Source organism: Lithobates pipiens, unplaced genomic scaffold (assembly GCF_037356315.1).
Source record: "Lithobates pipiens isolate NorthernLeopardFrog02 unplaced genomic scaffold, aLitPip1_a1.2 Scaffold_13, whole genome shotgun sequence".
In the NCBI taxonomy this organism is placed as follows: domain Eukaryota; kingdom Metazoa; phylum Chordata; class Amphibia; order Anura; family Ranidae; genus Lithobates; species Lithobates pipiens.
The window spans coordinates 148,622,445-148,638,546 of record NW_027507718.1 but is presented as its reverse complement, the minus strand read 5'-3'; the positions used below and the strand labels follow the sequence as shown (position 1 = coordinate 148,638,546).

The window sequence follows — 16,102 nt, the reverse complement described above, 5'->3', positions numbered from 1 at the left end:
TCCTATACTCCGTTTCGCACTGTCTAATTTTAATTATCACCGGGGCGTGGTCCGATAAAGTGATGCCTCCTATCTGTGTTTTTATTACATTTTCCAATATTTCGTGTTCTAATAATACATGGTCCAATCTCGCGTACATGTCGTGTACCGTGGAATAATACGTGTAGTCCTTTACACCCGGGTTAAATGTTCTCCATACGTCTACTAACTGTTGTGTATGTAGTTTTCCTTTTAATATTCTATGTTGTTTAATTTCTTGAGGGAGAGCATTCGACGTGCTATCTACTTCAGGGTTCATAATAAAATTTAGGTCTCCTGCTAATATCACTTGGCCTTCTTTGTAACTCTCTATAACATTCAAAATCCCATTCAGGTATTTTTTTGGGGCCCTGTTGGGATTATAAATATTAACTAGTGTATATTTCTTTTTTAAGATGGTCCCTTTTACAAGTAGAAACCTCCCCTCTGGGTCTGCCTTCATCCCCTCTAAGGACCATCTAACATTATTTGCTATTCCAATAGCTACCCCCTTATCGGGGAATCTGCATAATACCATTTTGGAGACCTTCTTGTATTCAACCGGACATTGGTGTCCAGAGATACATGTGTCTCCTGTAGGAAAACAATGTCCGCCGAATATCCCTCTAGTTCTTTCATGACATTATACCTTTTTTTGGGAGAGATCATTCCTCTCACGTTGTATGTTACTATATTAAGTTCTCCCATCCGACAGATCTATGAACACTTCTCTTTCATTTAATGGATTTGGACCAACCGCCTTTCCCACCCTTAATACCCTCCCCCCACCTTGCCCCCTTATTCGGTGTATTTTTGACTCTATGGTCTGGGATATCTTATCCGGAACCACCTTGTTCCCTTTATCCCCAGGGTGGAATTCTGTTCAGCCGCTTCGCCAACCATCTCAGCTAATACTTGCGAGATGGCTACCCAACAAGCCGGGTGGACCCTCTCCTCCCCCTACCACCGCCCCCCCCTCCTCCCCCCTCCTGAAAAGAAGAAAAAAAAAAAAAAAAAAGGGGGGGGGGGGGGGAGAGGGAGGGACAGAGACAGAAGGGAGAACGGGCCCAAAGGGCCCGGCCAGGATAGTCTATACTGACCTCCGGCCCTCCCCTCTTATCCCCATCCCCTCGCCTGTCCCCCCAACTGCCTCCCACCCCCTGTTCAAATCCTTGGTTTTGGGATATCTAATTGTTTTACAAAAATCCGTTATATCTTCAAACGTGCCTCAAACTTACTGTCCGACCATTTTTTCTGCCTATTAAGCACGCTGGAAAACCCCAATTATATTGAACGCCATTCTCCATCAACACTTCTAATAATGGTTTTAATTCTCTTCTTCTCCTTAAGGTATCTGGGGACAAGTCCTGGTACATCTGTATAATCTTTCCTTCATATTCTATTGGTGCCTTTACCCTAATGTTCCTCCAGATTTGATACTTTTCTTCGTTTTGAAAACGCACCATTATGTCCCGTGGCATGTCTCGTGGCAAGTCCTTTGGTTTCCTTACTCTGTAAACTTTTTCAATACTTATTGAGTTTGTTGTTATTTCTTTATTCAGCAATGGGTTGCATATCTTATTTATTACGGCTATTAAATCCTCTCGCTGGAAGGAATCCGGGACTCCACGTATTCTTAAATTCTCTCTTTTGTCCCCGTTTTCCTGTTCCTCTAATTTGTATGCTTGTGCTTTTTTTAGTGATAATATTTCTACTTCTAAGTTCTTTATTGTGTTTGCATCTTTTTCCATTTTTTTTTTCGATATTTTCTACTCGTTCCAAAATATGGGCGAGATTCTTGTGTAATTTTTCCATTTCCGTTTTCATGGAATTTTCCAGTGCCACAAACATCAGACTAATTTCTTTTTTTTGTAGGCGTAGATGAGGGGTTTTCACATTGAGTTGGGTGCGTCTGTGTACCTTCAATTTCATACTCTACCTCTGTTGATTGTTCTATCTCCCCCTCTAACGGTCCTTCTTGGTCCCTTAAGGAGTTATTTTGTGGTTGGTGCTTTTTCCTGTCCTTATCCTTTCTTTCCTTTTTATCCTTATCTACTTGGGAACTTCTTGTTTGTTGTTGTTTTTCTGTTTGTTGTTTCTCAACTCCCCCAGTTTGTGTAACATACTCATTCATTGAGCCGGGGCTTATAACTAAGCTCCGCCGGGGAGATTTAGGGGTGGCTCCTGACTTTGGTGTCTTCCCCTTCATTTAGCCACGTGCTTTTTACTTAGACCGCTCTGCGTTTACTCTAGGGTAGTATGAAGAGGTATTCCCTAATTTTTATCTCAATGTTTATAAATTTATGTATTCCCTATGAATGTTGCTCTCTGGGTCCTGATTATTAAACACCAGCTATAGGGATCCTTTGCTTTTTGTTTTACTTTCCCCTTTTTCTTTTTTATTCTATGCTGTGAGTCAGTATCCAGGGACGGGTGCAACCAGGCACCAGATATTCAACCTCAGTGTTCAGTATTAAGCGTCTCTGCTCAAGCTTATTTCCTCCCTTGGATTCCAACATCCATGCTGTTACCGCAACTCAAAGTTAACATTCAGTCACAATGCCTCAATAGGAACCAAAGGAATAAAAAATAAGTCCAGTATGCAGCAGAAACAAACCATAGAGTTTTGAGAGGGAATCTTTATTTGTGGGGAGTGGGTAGTCACCAGGGCCGGTGCTACCACTAGGCGGACTAGGCAGCCGCCTAGGGCGCACTGCAACCTAGGGCGCAGCCACAGCTCCTGGGAGGAAGAAGTTGAGGAAGCAAAACGAACAAGCCAGTGGGAGAAGGAACTGACAAGCTGGCTGGCCGGCCATGGTGGCAGGGATGCATGACAGCAGTGGCATAGTAGCGCTGCGCGCGCGGGGGGGGGGGGGGTAGCCGGTTCGCTCACCCCAGATGACACACAGGATCTTGCCGGAGACACGGGCACCGCCGGACAGCACAGCTAAAAGAGAAACGGCGGCTTTGCAGTAAACAGGAGGCGGGGCTGGGGGATGTCATGATGATCTCTTCTATCAGCGGAGGGCTGGAGGAGCAAGCGATGATCGTGAAGCACGCGGGACCAAGTAAGTCTATGCTGTGAAAGTTTCAACACACACAGGAACAGGAGAGTAACGTGGGTGGAGGCACGAACCCCTTACTGTGTGTTCTATGAACGATGAGATCGGATCCGCAGGGCTTACACACACAGCCCACTCCCCCCCACCTGTCATACAGCTATGCCATCCTGGGTATCATGATCCCTGTACACTACACCGCACACTTCTCTGTATACTCCACAGCACACCTCACAGCACACCTCACAGCACACCTCACAGCACACCTCCACTACACCTCACAGCACACCTCCAATACACCTCACAGCACACCTCCAATACACCTCACAGCACACCTCACAGCACACCTCACAGCACACCTCCACTACACCTCACAGCACACCTCCAATACACCTCACAGCACACCTCCAATACACCTCACAGCACACCTCCAATACACCTCACAGCACACCTCCAATACACCTCACAGCACACCTCCACTACACCTCACAGCACACCTCCAATACACCTCACAGCACACCTCCAATACACCTCACAGCACACCTCCACTACACCTCACAGCACACCTCCAATACACCTCACAGCACACCTCACAGCACACCTCACAGCACACCTCACAGCACACCTCCAATACACCTCACAGCACACCTCCAATACACCTCACAGCACACCTCCAATACACCTCACAGCAAACCTCCACTACACCTCACAGCACACCTCCACTACACCTCACAGCACACCTTCAATACACCTCACAGCACACCTCCACTACACCTCACAGCACACCTCCACTACACCTCACAGCACACCTCCACTACACCGCACACCTCCACTACACCGCACACCTCCACTACACCGCACACCTCCACTACACCGCACACCTCTACTGCACCGCACACCTTCACTACACCACACACCTTCACTACACCACACACCTTCACTACACCACACACCTTCACTACACCACACACCTTCACTACACCACACACCTCCACCACACAGCATACCTTCACCACACCTCCACCACACACCTCCACCACACAGCACACCTTCACCACACCTCCACTACACTGCACACCTCCACCACACCTCCACCACACAGCACACCTTCACCACACCTCCACTACACCGCACACCTTCACCACACCTACACTGCACACCTGCACACCTCCACCACACAGCACACCTTCACCACACCTCCACTACACTGCACACCTCCACCACACAGCACACCTTCACCACACCTCCACTACACCGCACACCTCCACTACACCGCACACCTTCACCACACCTACACTGCACACCTCCACCACACAGCACACCTTCCCCACACCTCCACCACACAGCACACCTTCACTGCACGCAGCACACCTTCCCCACACCTCCACTACACACCTCCACTACACTGCACACCTCCACCACACACCTTCACAACACCGCACACCTTCACTACACCACACACCTTCACTACACCACACACCTTCACTACACCACACACCTTCACTACACCACACACCTTCACTACACCACACACCTCCACCACACACCTCCACCACACACCTCCACTGCACCGCACACCTCCACTGCACCGCACACATCCACTGCACCGCACACCTTCACTACACCACACCTTTACTAGACAGCACACCACCACAGGGGGGTCATTGGAAGGCGCCACAAAAATCTCCACCCCCACCACCTCTACCGTATAGTCAGGGGTGGAGCCAATGGGGGCGGCAACATTAGGTTTCGCCTAGGGTGTCAAAAATCCTTGCACCAGCCCTGGTAGTCACCATCCGCAAGCTCCCAATCTTTCCCTTTCTTTCCCTCATTCCACTGCGTTAATGTGTTATTGTTGCCTTAATTACTGTGATTCCCCTCAGTATATTCCTACAACCAATATCGCATTTGGTGCAACACTGTACAATTTTAAAACACACAATATATCTCCAGGTTTTAAGTTGATATTAAAGAGTGGTGTCTTTCTTTTCCATTAGGTCTCAGTGACATGTCTACGGGGCTACTCTCTGCATTTTTCACCATCTCCTTTATGCTATCAATAGCTTGGAGGTGCCCCTAACAGTTATTTTCAATAATATGCAGATGTTTATCCAGCCTTTTCAGACAGAAATTTTTTTTTTAATATAAAATAAGTCCACATACCAAGTCCATCAGACTTCCGTCAGGATCGATCTCCAGGCTTCCTCCACCAAATCTCTTACTGCACAATATACATGTTACTCTGGAGGCTTTAGTGTCTTACTCTGTCAGGTCTTGCAGTTTCTTCCTTGACCAGCAGAGGGCGCATAGCGCCTTCGGTTGCTTCCACAGCTCCAAGGATCTCCAACCTGCCTCGGGACACCGCTACTCTCATGAGGAAACCACATCCTCCTCCGAGCGTCTCCTACGCTTCTCCGGGGCGTCAGCCACACGGCGGTCCCGGCGGCCGCCCGAGAGCTTTCCGGTGCCCGGCAAACGTCCGAGGTATGGCGGTGACAGCAGATGACGGAGGGGGCACAGCAGGAGGGGGGAGGGCGAGAGGGGAAGGCTACAACAAAAGCGCCATAGCCGGCTTCAAGCGGGGCAGGGCGGCGAGATCACAGCCATGGGAGGAGAGCTGATCCACACCTGCACCTGCTAGGTCTGGACACGCTGCTGCGTGAGACTCCTCCCCCGAATGACGAGTAGCGTTGAATATTACTTTCTAATCAATCATGTTCTTACTGTTTTTACTTACTTATACCCGCAAGTGCTGCTTATGTTACATGTACACATATGAACTCATTGGAATGTATTTACCAATCAACTCAGACCACCATGCGTTGCTTGGCTACTATACATTGATGTACCCTAGATGCCTGTATTGCATGTGCACCTATTTATGTGTGTGTGTGTGTGAAGATATGTGAAATTATATTTATTACAATGTGTTTTCTTCTATGTAGTTTCTGTTATTGACATGTTTTATACATTTTTTTTATGATTAATAAACAAGTACTTCCATGTAACCTACCTCCACAAGGTCTATAGCCTCATTCAAAGTCCCAAATTCCCCATTGTACTCTTTGAAACAGGGATGGAGGCACTGGCACACTATATATGTGCCTCATTTAAAGTCCCAAATCTCCCCCCTTTCCTCCTTTGTCAACCCAGTCTATTAGCCTCCATGCCTAATGCACAGTGTTCCCCTGCCACCCATGTGGGAGGTTTTTAAGCTCTGGATGGTAATGTACCATATCCAGGCTTTGTCCTTGGGACACAATTTCCCCTTTTTTTTGTGCCCACGAGATTATTCAGCACACATGCTTTGTGTTATAACTGTAAGATTGAGCTGTGTTTTTTTTAAGTCCAGGGCCTTCTCTGTATCTGATGACGGGGAGCTGCGATGCACTCTGTGTGCCCCTCCCTATCACCCTTCCTCCCGTCCCTTTTGGGAGGGGGATTTGTGTGTGTGGGGGGGAGGGGGGGCGGTTGCTCACAGCACATCGGTGCCATGCATCCTGCTTTGACGATCATGTGATCATCCATTCCAGTCGGTGTAGCTGTGGAACACGATCGTCTTTCCTGGGTGGCGCTTAACGTTGGTATCAGAGCTCCTCCCCTCTTATGCCGTGCCGACGTGACATTGGTAGGCGTCAGCATGCACATGTGCAGGGCAGATATATCTGGCCTCCCTTGACGCAGTTTTTGTTGCCACTAACTTAAAACGCCATAGTTCACCACAATACCTTATCTCCAGTTCCTTCTGGCAGACACCATTGGTCTACTACCCTGTCCCATTATATATATACCATCAACTTGTGTCCTGCGTCCTGGGGAGGTTTTCTGTGTGCACCCTGCTAGCACGCGACTCCATTATTACCTCAGTTCCCAGGACAGATCAACTGGCCCTGGCTCCATATTTACCATACCTCATCGCAGTGATTTTCTGCAAGTACTCAGGGTAGGCCTAGTTGTCCCTTCCCTGATATGTTTAATTACAACGCCCTTCCTCCTCTGGGCTGGCCGCTCAGCTGTCGGCTAATTACCAGCTCTCTTCTCTTTCCACAGTTACCAGCTGTTCCCGATGATGCTCGTCTGACCTGCCTATTTAAAGCCTTCCTGCTCACTTTTCCATTTGCCTTCATGTTGGTCACATCACAGGGAACCATCTCCTGCTGTTTGTTTTAAGACTGGCTTGTTGACATCCCACCTGGCTTCTTATCCTGCTTTTGGTTGCTCTCCTTGGATCCCTGACTTCCGGCCTGGCTGATTACCCGATCTGGTTAATGAACTTTGGAGTGGCTGACTAACCGAACTGGCTACAGGACTCTGGCTATGCTTGACTACGCTTTTTTCTATTTACCTGGTTTCATGGTTTCTGACAGTACGCAAAGGCCATGAATTCAGAAGATACAGTCAATCCACTTGTTGGTAATATTTTTTCCAGATTGGATGAGCAAGATCACCGCATGGATCAGTTTGCCTTGGCGTTACAAATGCTCCTGAATCGCAAGGCTCACCTGGAATCCACCATGGTGGCTGCTCCCAGGCCATCCCTCCTGCTGCGCCAATCTCTGTGCAGGCAACTGCCTCGAGTAGTACCTCTATAAGAGGTATGCCTGGTTCTGCTCTGCTTCCCCAGTGATTTGGGGGTGATCCAGTTCAATGCAGAGGGTTTCTCAATCAGGTTGAGATATACTTCGAAATGCTGCCCCAGGCGTTTCCCACGGACAGAAGCAAAGTAGGTTTTGTGATATCTTTGCTTTCTGAGAGAGCCTTGGCCTGGGCTAACCCTCTATGAAAGATGCAAAAACCTGTTGTCTTGAGTTACCCTCAGTTTGTGGCCTCCTTTAAAAGGGTTTTTGACGTTCCCGCACGCTCCGCTTCTGCTGCCAAGTGCCTCATGTCCATCAGAGTACGAGAACTGTTGCCGACTACGCCACTGAATGCCGTACTCTGGCAGCAGAGGTTGCTAGGAACAATGAAGCCCTCATGGCTGCTTTTTGTCATGGTCTCTCGGATTCCATCAAGGATGAGATTGCAGCCCGAGATATACCCACTGAGCTGGAGAGCTTGATCTCGTTTGCCATCCTCATTGACTCCAGACTCAGAGAAAGGACTTTCTCTTAAGGAGCGCTTGCGGAAGCCTCCTGTACGTTTGCCTCCGAGCTTTGTAGTCCCACCCATGCCTCCCTCACCTCCCATGCCTCCTGGTACCGAGTTGGTCAGTGAAGATGAACCCATGCACCTGGGCTTCACGCGTATCTCTGCGGATGAGAGAGCTTTTAGGAGGAGGGAAAGATTGTGCCTTTATTGTGGCCAGGCAGGTCACTTTTTGAAGTCTTGTGCTACCCGTCCAGGGAACGCCCGAACCTTGAGGTCCTGTCATGGACAGACCTTAGGTGGTGCTGTTTCGTCCCCAGTTATCCAGAAGGATAAGTCCCTGGTTTTAGTCACCCTTTTTTGGGCTGAGTCGTTCATCGAGATACAGGCTCTTATCGACTCTGGGGCTGCAGGCCTGTTCATTGATGCTGCATTCGTTTCGCAGCACTCGATTCCGCTGCAGCTGCGTGACACTCCACTTGCCATTGAGGCTCTTGGCGCGAGACCTATACAGCCTGCCCATGTGACTCATGAGACGGTTCTGTTGTCCACGGCCATAGGGGCTCTTCACCATGAGATAACCCAATTCCAATTTATTTCCTCACCCAGATTTCCGCTGGTTATTGGTTATCCTTGGTTACAGAGGCACAAACCCTCTTTTGATTGGCTCCGTGCTGAGGTTCTCTCCTGGTCACCACAATACAGTGAGACATGCTTCCTGAAGGTATCCAAGGTCCTGCGCACAGCTTCACTCCCCTCCTTGCCAGAGGAGTACCGTGATTTTGGCGATGTCTTTGATAAAAGGTCAAGCTGGTAGTTTGCCTCCACACCGGCCTTATGATTGCGCAATTGACCTTCAACTTGGTGCCATACCTCCTCGTGGCCGGGTTTACCCTTTGTCGGTCTTGGAAGATAAGGCCATGGAGGAGTATGTTGCTGATGCACTGTGTCGAGGTTTCATCCGCAAGTCCTCGTCTCCTGCTAGTGCTGTATAGATTATAGGGGTCACGATTAACCACCTCGCGCCCCTGCCCTATAGCCGAATGACGGCCGTAGAGCAGGCGCGTTCGTCCGCGTGGCCGTCCCTGGACGTCCTGATGTTTACTTCCGCAATGTGCGCCGCCGTGGGCGCGCATCGCGGAAGTTCTGTGTTCGCCGTGTCCCCCGGGGCAGGCAAACACAGATCGCTGTAAACGGCCAATCACAGCGGCCGTTTACAGCGTGATCGGCATGTCCAATGGGAGATGATCTCATATGTAAACATATGAGATCATCTCTCAGCGCCGCTCTCCCTCCTCACACAGACAGTGTGAGAGGGGAGAGATGAACGGCTGCAGCGGCAGCCGTTCTGCCTCGAGTAAAAAAAAAAAAGTGCCATCCTCCCCCAGCAGTGCCATCCTCCCCAGTGCCATCCTCCCCAGTGCCACCTGCCCCCAGTGCCATCTGTCATCAGTGCCACATAGTGCCATCTGTCATCAGTGCCACATAGTGCCATCTGTCATCAGTGCCACGTATTAGTGCCATCTGTCATCAGTGCCACGTATTAGTGCCATCTGTCATCAGTGCCATTTGTCATCAGTGCCACCTGTCAGTGTCACGTGCCATCTGTTGTCAGTGTCACGTGCCATCAATGCCACTTATCAGTGCCATCTGTCATCAGTGTCACGCGTCATCGGTGCCATGTATTAGTGTCATCTGTCATCAGTGCCACGTATTAGTGCCACGTGTCATCAGTGCCACATATTAGTGCCATCTGTCATCAGTGCCACGTATAAGTGTCATCATTGCCATGTATCAGTGCCATCTGTCATCAGTCTCACGTGTCATTGTCCTGGTGCTTCAAAAGTGTAATAAATAGTCAACAAGTTAGATGTGTAATTTATGTTCCTAGAACACATGATGGCGCTACCTGCATGTTGGGCCTCTCTATGTGGCCAGGCTGTGAAAAAGTCCCAAACATGTGGTATTGTAATACTCAGGAGGAGGAGCAGAATTTTTTGGGGGTGTCATTTGTGGTATACACATGCCACGTGAGAGAAATAACCTATTACAATGACAATTTTGTGGAGAAAAAAAAAAAGAAAAATCTTAATTTTGCAAAGAATTGTGGGGAAAAAATGACAACATCAAAAAGCTCACTATGCCTCTTACTAAATACATTGGAATGTCTACTTTCCAAAAAGGGGTCATTTGGGGGGTATTTGTACTTTCCTCACTTGTTCGGGTCACAAGAAGCGAGATAGGCCACCAGTACATCAGATGTGATCAATTTTGTGCGATTCGCACCACACCTTGTAGACTCTCTAACTTTCACAAAGACCAAATAATATCCACTAATTTGGGTTAATTTTACCAAAGATATGTAGCAGTATAAATTGTGGCCAAAATTTATGAAGAAAAATTAATAATTTGCATAATTCTGTCACAGAAACAAAGAAATATGCGTTTTTTTTCAAAATTTTCAGTCTTTTTTCATTTATAGCGCAAAAAATAAAAACCCCAGAGGTGATCAAATACCACCAAAAGAAAGCTCTATTTGTGGGAAAAAAAGGACAAAAAATTCATTTGGGTACAGTGTTGCATGACTGAGTAATTGTCATTCAAATTGTGAGAGCACCGAAAGCTGAAAATTGGTCTGGGCAGGAAGGGTGTTTAAGTGCCCAGTAAGCAAGTGGTTAAGAATGCCTACCCGATTCCATTGATTACAGAGTTATTTGAGCACCTCAAGGGAGCAAAGGTTTTCACAAAGCTTGACCTGAGAGGCGCATACAATCTCGTGCGCATTAAGGAGGGCGACGAGTGGAAAACTGCGTTTAATACCAGAACAGGCCATTATGAATACCTGGTAATGCCTTTTGGCCTTTGTAACGCCCCGAAAGTTTTCCAGAAATTTATGAACTATGTCCTCCGAGATTTGTTGCAATTGTGTGTGGTGGTTTAGCTCAATGATATCCTCATATATTTTCCAAGTCCCTGGAGAGCTACCACACAGAGGTCTGTCGTGTACTTCAGAAACAAAGAGAGAACAATCTCTATTGTAAACTTGAGAAGTGCGAGTTCCATCGTGAACAGGTTACATTCCTCATGTCATTTCCACTGCTGGTTTTTCGATGGACCCAGAGAAACTGTCGGCAGTCCTCCTACAGTGGCCTCGACCCGTGGGTTTACGTCCTCTGCAGCGTTTCCTGGGCTTTGCCAATTACTATCGGAAGTTTATTCGTAACTTCTCATCTCTGGTCAAGCCTCTGATATGACCAGAAAGGGCGGTAACCCACAGAGTTGGTCTCTGGAGTCCATTAAGGCCTTTGAGACTCTCAAGGCTGCCTTTGTTTCTGCTCCTGTGTTGGCACATCCTGATCCTACGTTGCCTTTTAACCTATAAGTTTATGCTTCTGAGACGGGAGTTGGCGCCCTTCTGTCTCAACGTCCTAACTCTGAGAGCGCTATGCATCCGTGTGGCTAGTTTTCCAAGAAATTGTCACCTGCTGAGTGCATTTATGAGATTGGTGACAGAGACCTGTTGGCGATCATTTTAGCCCTGAAAGAATGGAGACATCTCCTTGAAGGTACCACTGTGCCCGTTCTTATTCTTACTGACCATAAGAACCTTACATTCTTGTCTGAGGCTAAGCGACTCTCTCCCAGAAGGGTGCGATGGGCTCTTTTCTTATCGAGCTTTAATTACATAGTCTCATTCTTACCCAGTACTAAGAATGTAAGGGCTGATGCCTTGTAACAACAATTTTCCTCCACTTCCAAGTCAGAGTCGGTTCCGGTTCCTATGATTCCTCCTGATCGTATCTTGGCTACAGTTCGCACCAGTCCTACTTCTCCTTTGGGTGACAAAATTCTTGCTGCTCAGGTCCATGCTCCTCCTGATAAACCTTGTGACCGATGCTTTGTCCCAGAGAGTCTCCGTACTGCAGTGCTTCCAGACTTACCATTCTCCCAAGGCAGCTGGCCATCCTGGGAACAATCAACTCATTTGGGCCATCTCCCAATAATTCTGGTGGCCTAGTCTACGGGCTGATCTTACTGCCTTCGTAGCTGCCTGTCCCGTGTATGCTCAGAGTAAGACTCCACGGCACCTTCCAGTGGGCCTCCTACAACCCATACCCAATGGAGAGAGGCCCTGGACTCACCTATCTATGGATTTCATTGTGGAATTGCCCAACTCCCATGGCAACACTGTTATCCTTATGGTGATTGACCGGTTCTCAAAGATGTGTCATTGTATACCACTTAAGAAGTTGCCCACCTCTAAGGAACTGGCTTCCATTTTTGCTCGGGAGATCTTTCGCTTACATGGGCTACCCAAGGTGATTGTCTCGGATAGGGGCAGTCAGTTTGTCTCCCGGTTCTGGTGAGCTTTTTGTGCAAAGTTTGGAATCCAGCTTACGTTCTCTTCTGCATATCACCCGCAGTCTAATGGGGCCCGCAGAATGAGCCAATCAGTCCTTGGAGCAATTCCTACGAAAGTATTCGACCCCCTTGAACTTTTCAACCTTTTGCCACATTTTAGGCTTCAAACATAAAGATATAACATTTTTATTTTTTGTGAAGAATCACCAACAAGTGGGACACAATTTTGAAGTGGAATGAAATCTATTGGATTTTTAAACTTTTTTAACTAATAAAAAAATGAAAAGTGGGGCGTGCAAAATTATTCGGCCCCCTTGCGTTAATACTTTGTAGAGCCACCTTTTGCTGCGATTACAGCTGCAAGTCGCTTGGGGTATGTCTCTATCAGTTTTGCACATCGAGAGACTGAAATTCTTACCCATTCTTCCTTGCAAAACAGCTCGAGCTCAGTGAGGTTGGATGGAGAGCATTTGTGAACAGCAGTTTTCAGCTCTTTCCTCAGATTCTCGATTGGATTCAGGTCTGGACTTTGACTTGGCCATTCTAACACCTGGATACGTTTATTTGTGAACCATTCCTTTGTAGATTTTGCTGTATGTTTGGGATCATTGTCTTGTTGGAAGATAAATCTCCGTCTCAGTTTCAGGTCTTTTGCAGACTCCAACAGGTTTTCATCCAGAATGGTCCTGTATTTGGCTATCCATCTTCCCCTCAATTTTAACCATCTTCCCTGTCCCGGCTTAAGAAAAGCAGGCCCAAACCATGATGCTGCCACCACCATGTTTGACAGTGGGGATGGTGTGTTGAGGGAGATGAGCTGTGTTGCTTTTACGACAAACATATCGTTTTGCATTGTGGGCAAAACGTTCGATTTTGGTTTCATCTGACCAGAGCACCTTCTTCCACATGTTTGGTGTGTCTCCCAGGTGGCTTGTGGCAAACTTTAGACGAGACTTTTTATGGATATCTTTGAGAAATGGCTTTCTTCTTGCCACTCTTCCATAAAGGCCAGATTTGTGCAGTGTACGACTGATTGTTGTCCTATGGACAGACTCTCCCACCTCAGCTGTAGTTCTCTGCAGTTCATCCAGAGTGATCATGGGCCTCTTGGCTGCATCTCTGATCAGTCTTCTCCTTGTCTGAGCTGAAAGTTTAGAGGGACGGCCAGGTCTTGGTAGATTTGCAGTGGTCTGATACTCCTTCCATTTCAAAATGATCGCTTGCACAGTGCTCCTTGGGATGTTTAAAGCTTGGGAAATCTTTTTGTATCCAAATCCAGCTTTAAACTTCTCCACAACAGTATTATGGACCTGCCTGGTGTGTTCCTTGGTCTTCATGATGCTCTCTGCGCTTTCAACAGAACCCTGAGACTATCACAGAGCAGGTGCATTTATACAGAGACTGGATTACACACAGGTGGATTCTATTTATCACCATCAGTCATTTAGGACAACATTGGATCATTCAGAGATCCTCGCTGAACTTCTGGAATGAGTTTGCTGCACTGAAAGTAAAGGGGCCGAATAATTTTGCACACACCACTTTTCAGTTTTTTATTTGCTAAAAAAGTTTAAAATATCCAATAGATTTCGTTCCACTTCACAATTGTGTCCCACTTGTTGGTGATTCTTCACAAAAAATAAAAATGTTATATCTTTATGTTTGAAGCCTGAAATGTGGCAAAAGGTTGAAAAGTTCAAGGGGGCCGAATACTTTCACAAGGCACTGTATTTCTGACCATCATAACAACTGGTCTGACCCATCACCTTGGGAAGAGTTTGCTCACAACAGTGCCTTGAATTCTGCCTCCCGATTGTCTCCATTTATGGCGAATTATGGTTTCCAACCTTTCATGTTGCCTGACTTGTTTGTTCTGCAGGGTATTCCTGCATTAGAGGAGCATCTCCGTCGTCTTCGTTCCACTTGGGTACAAGTCCAGGAGGCTTTGCGTCATGCTAATGATAGGTACAGACTCCATGCTGACTGCAGACGCCTGCCTGCACCTTCCTACCAGGTTGGGGACAGGGTCTGGCTGTCATCTCGCAACCTCCGGCTTCGTGTTCCCTCACTGAAGTTTGCACCTCGGTTTATTGGGCCATTCCATATCCTTCGCAGGATTAACCCAGTAGCTTACGCGTTGGACCTTCCTCCTAGTATGCACATCTCTAATGTGTTTCATGTCTCCTTATTGAAACCGTTGGCCTGTAACAGATTTACCACCTCTGTGCCACGTCCTTACCCTATTCTGGTTGAGAACCATGAGGAGTATAAGGTACAATCCATTGTTGACTCCATAGGTTCTGTAGGCGCATACAGTACCTGGTGCATTGGAAGGGGTACAGTCTGGAGGAACGCTCCTGGGTTTCATCCTCTGACGTACATGCCCCTGTTCTCCTCCGTGAGTTCCATAGATGGTTTCTCGTCAAGCCCGGTGGCCCTCCGAGGGAGAGGGGTTATTGAGGGGGGGTACCGTCAGGGCTGGCTTAGCCCTTCCTCCTCTGAGCTGGCCGCTCAGCTGTCGGCTAATTGCCAGCTCTCTTCTCTTTCTACAGTTACCAGCTGTTCCTGATGATGCTCGTCTGACCTGCCGCTTCCTGCTCACTTTTTCATTTGCCTTCGCATTGGTCACATCACAGGGAACCATCTCCTGCTGTTTGTTTCAAGACTGGCTTGCTGACATCCCAACTGGCTTCTTATCCTGCTTGCAGTTGCTCTCCTTGGATCCCTGACTTCCGGCCTGGCTGATTACCCGATCTGGTTAAAGAACTTTGGAGTGGCTGACTACCCGATCTGGCTACAGGACTCTGGCTATGCTTGACTACGCTTTTTTCTATTTACCTTTTTATTTTTATTAATAAACAAGTGTGATTTGATTTGATTCCTGGCTTTGGGAAGGAGTGGAAAGTAATCTCTTGTATATAGGATTTTTTTTTGCTTTTGCTATATTATTCCCTTATATGTGTATCCCAATCAGGTGACTTTGCTTCTTGCCTATGCCAGTTTATCTCTCCCCTCCCCCCCTCTCTCCCCTTTAGGAGATGTTGTCACTTCTGGGTGGTTGGGCTGGGTTGGTTTGTATATGCATGTTTATAACCTGGTAATTTTGTGATTCTTCTCTACATGTATCTTATTAGAATCAAATGCTCCTGAAGAAGCGTTTCCAGACACGCAACATGTCGAGCTAACGACTGAATTACTTACGCCCAAACTTACATCTCTGACCCAATATCTCCATTATATTGATATTTCCATTTGGAGATTATACTGCTAAGTCTACGGATTTGAAATCGACTATGGATTTGACTCTGTAATATGTGACTGTGACTATTTGATGGTGTTAGACCTGTTTTGTAAAGGTGTATCAATACTTAAAAAGATTTTTTATTTACTTTTTTATCTGCAACAACTGTTTTTAATACACTTTTGTTTAAAATAAATTTTATCTTTTTTAGACCATCTCTAGCTTATCTATCCATGTGCCTTTTAAAAGTCCAAATAAATAGGAAAAACATTTTTCATCCCTCTTTAAGCAATATCAGGACGTTGGCACATCAGTATCTTTTGCACTCATGGTGTCA

The 16,102-nt window shown here is 47.1% G+C and overlaps 2 long non-coding RNA genes across 2 annotated transcripts in view; one reads left to right on the top strand and one right to left on the bottom strand.

The window, feature by feature from the left end:
- The window catches only part of LOC143974397 (uncharacterized), a 299,135-nt gene that overhangs the window by 243,512 nt on the left and 39,521 nt on the right, over nucleotides 1-16,102 (bottom strand). The gene's annotated exons all lie outside the window — the stretch shown is intronic.
- On the top strand, nucleotides 5,291-15,980 carry LOC143974398 (uncharacterized). Its single transcript, XR_013272212.1, has 2 exons — nucleotides 5,291-5,561; nucleotides 15,659-15,980. It is a non-coding gene; the product is annotated as an uncharacterized LOC143974398 (long non-coding RNA).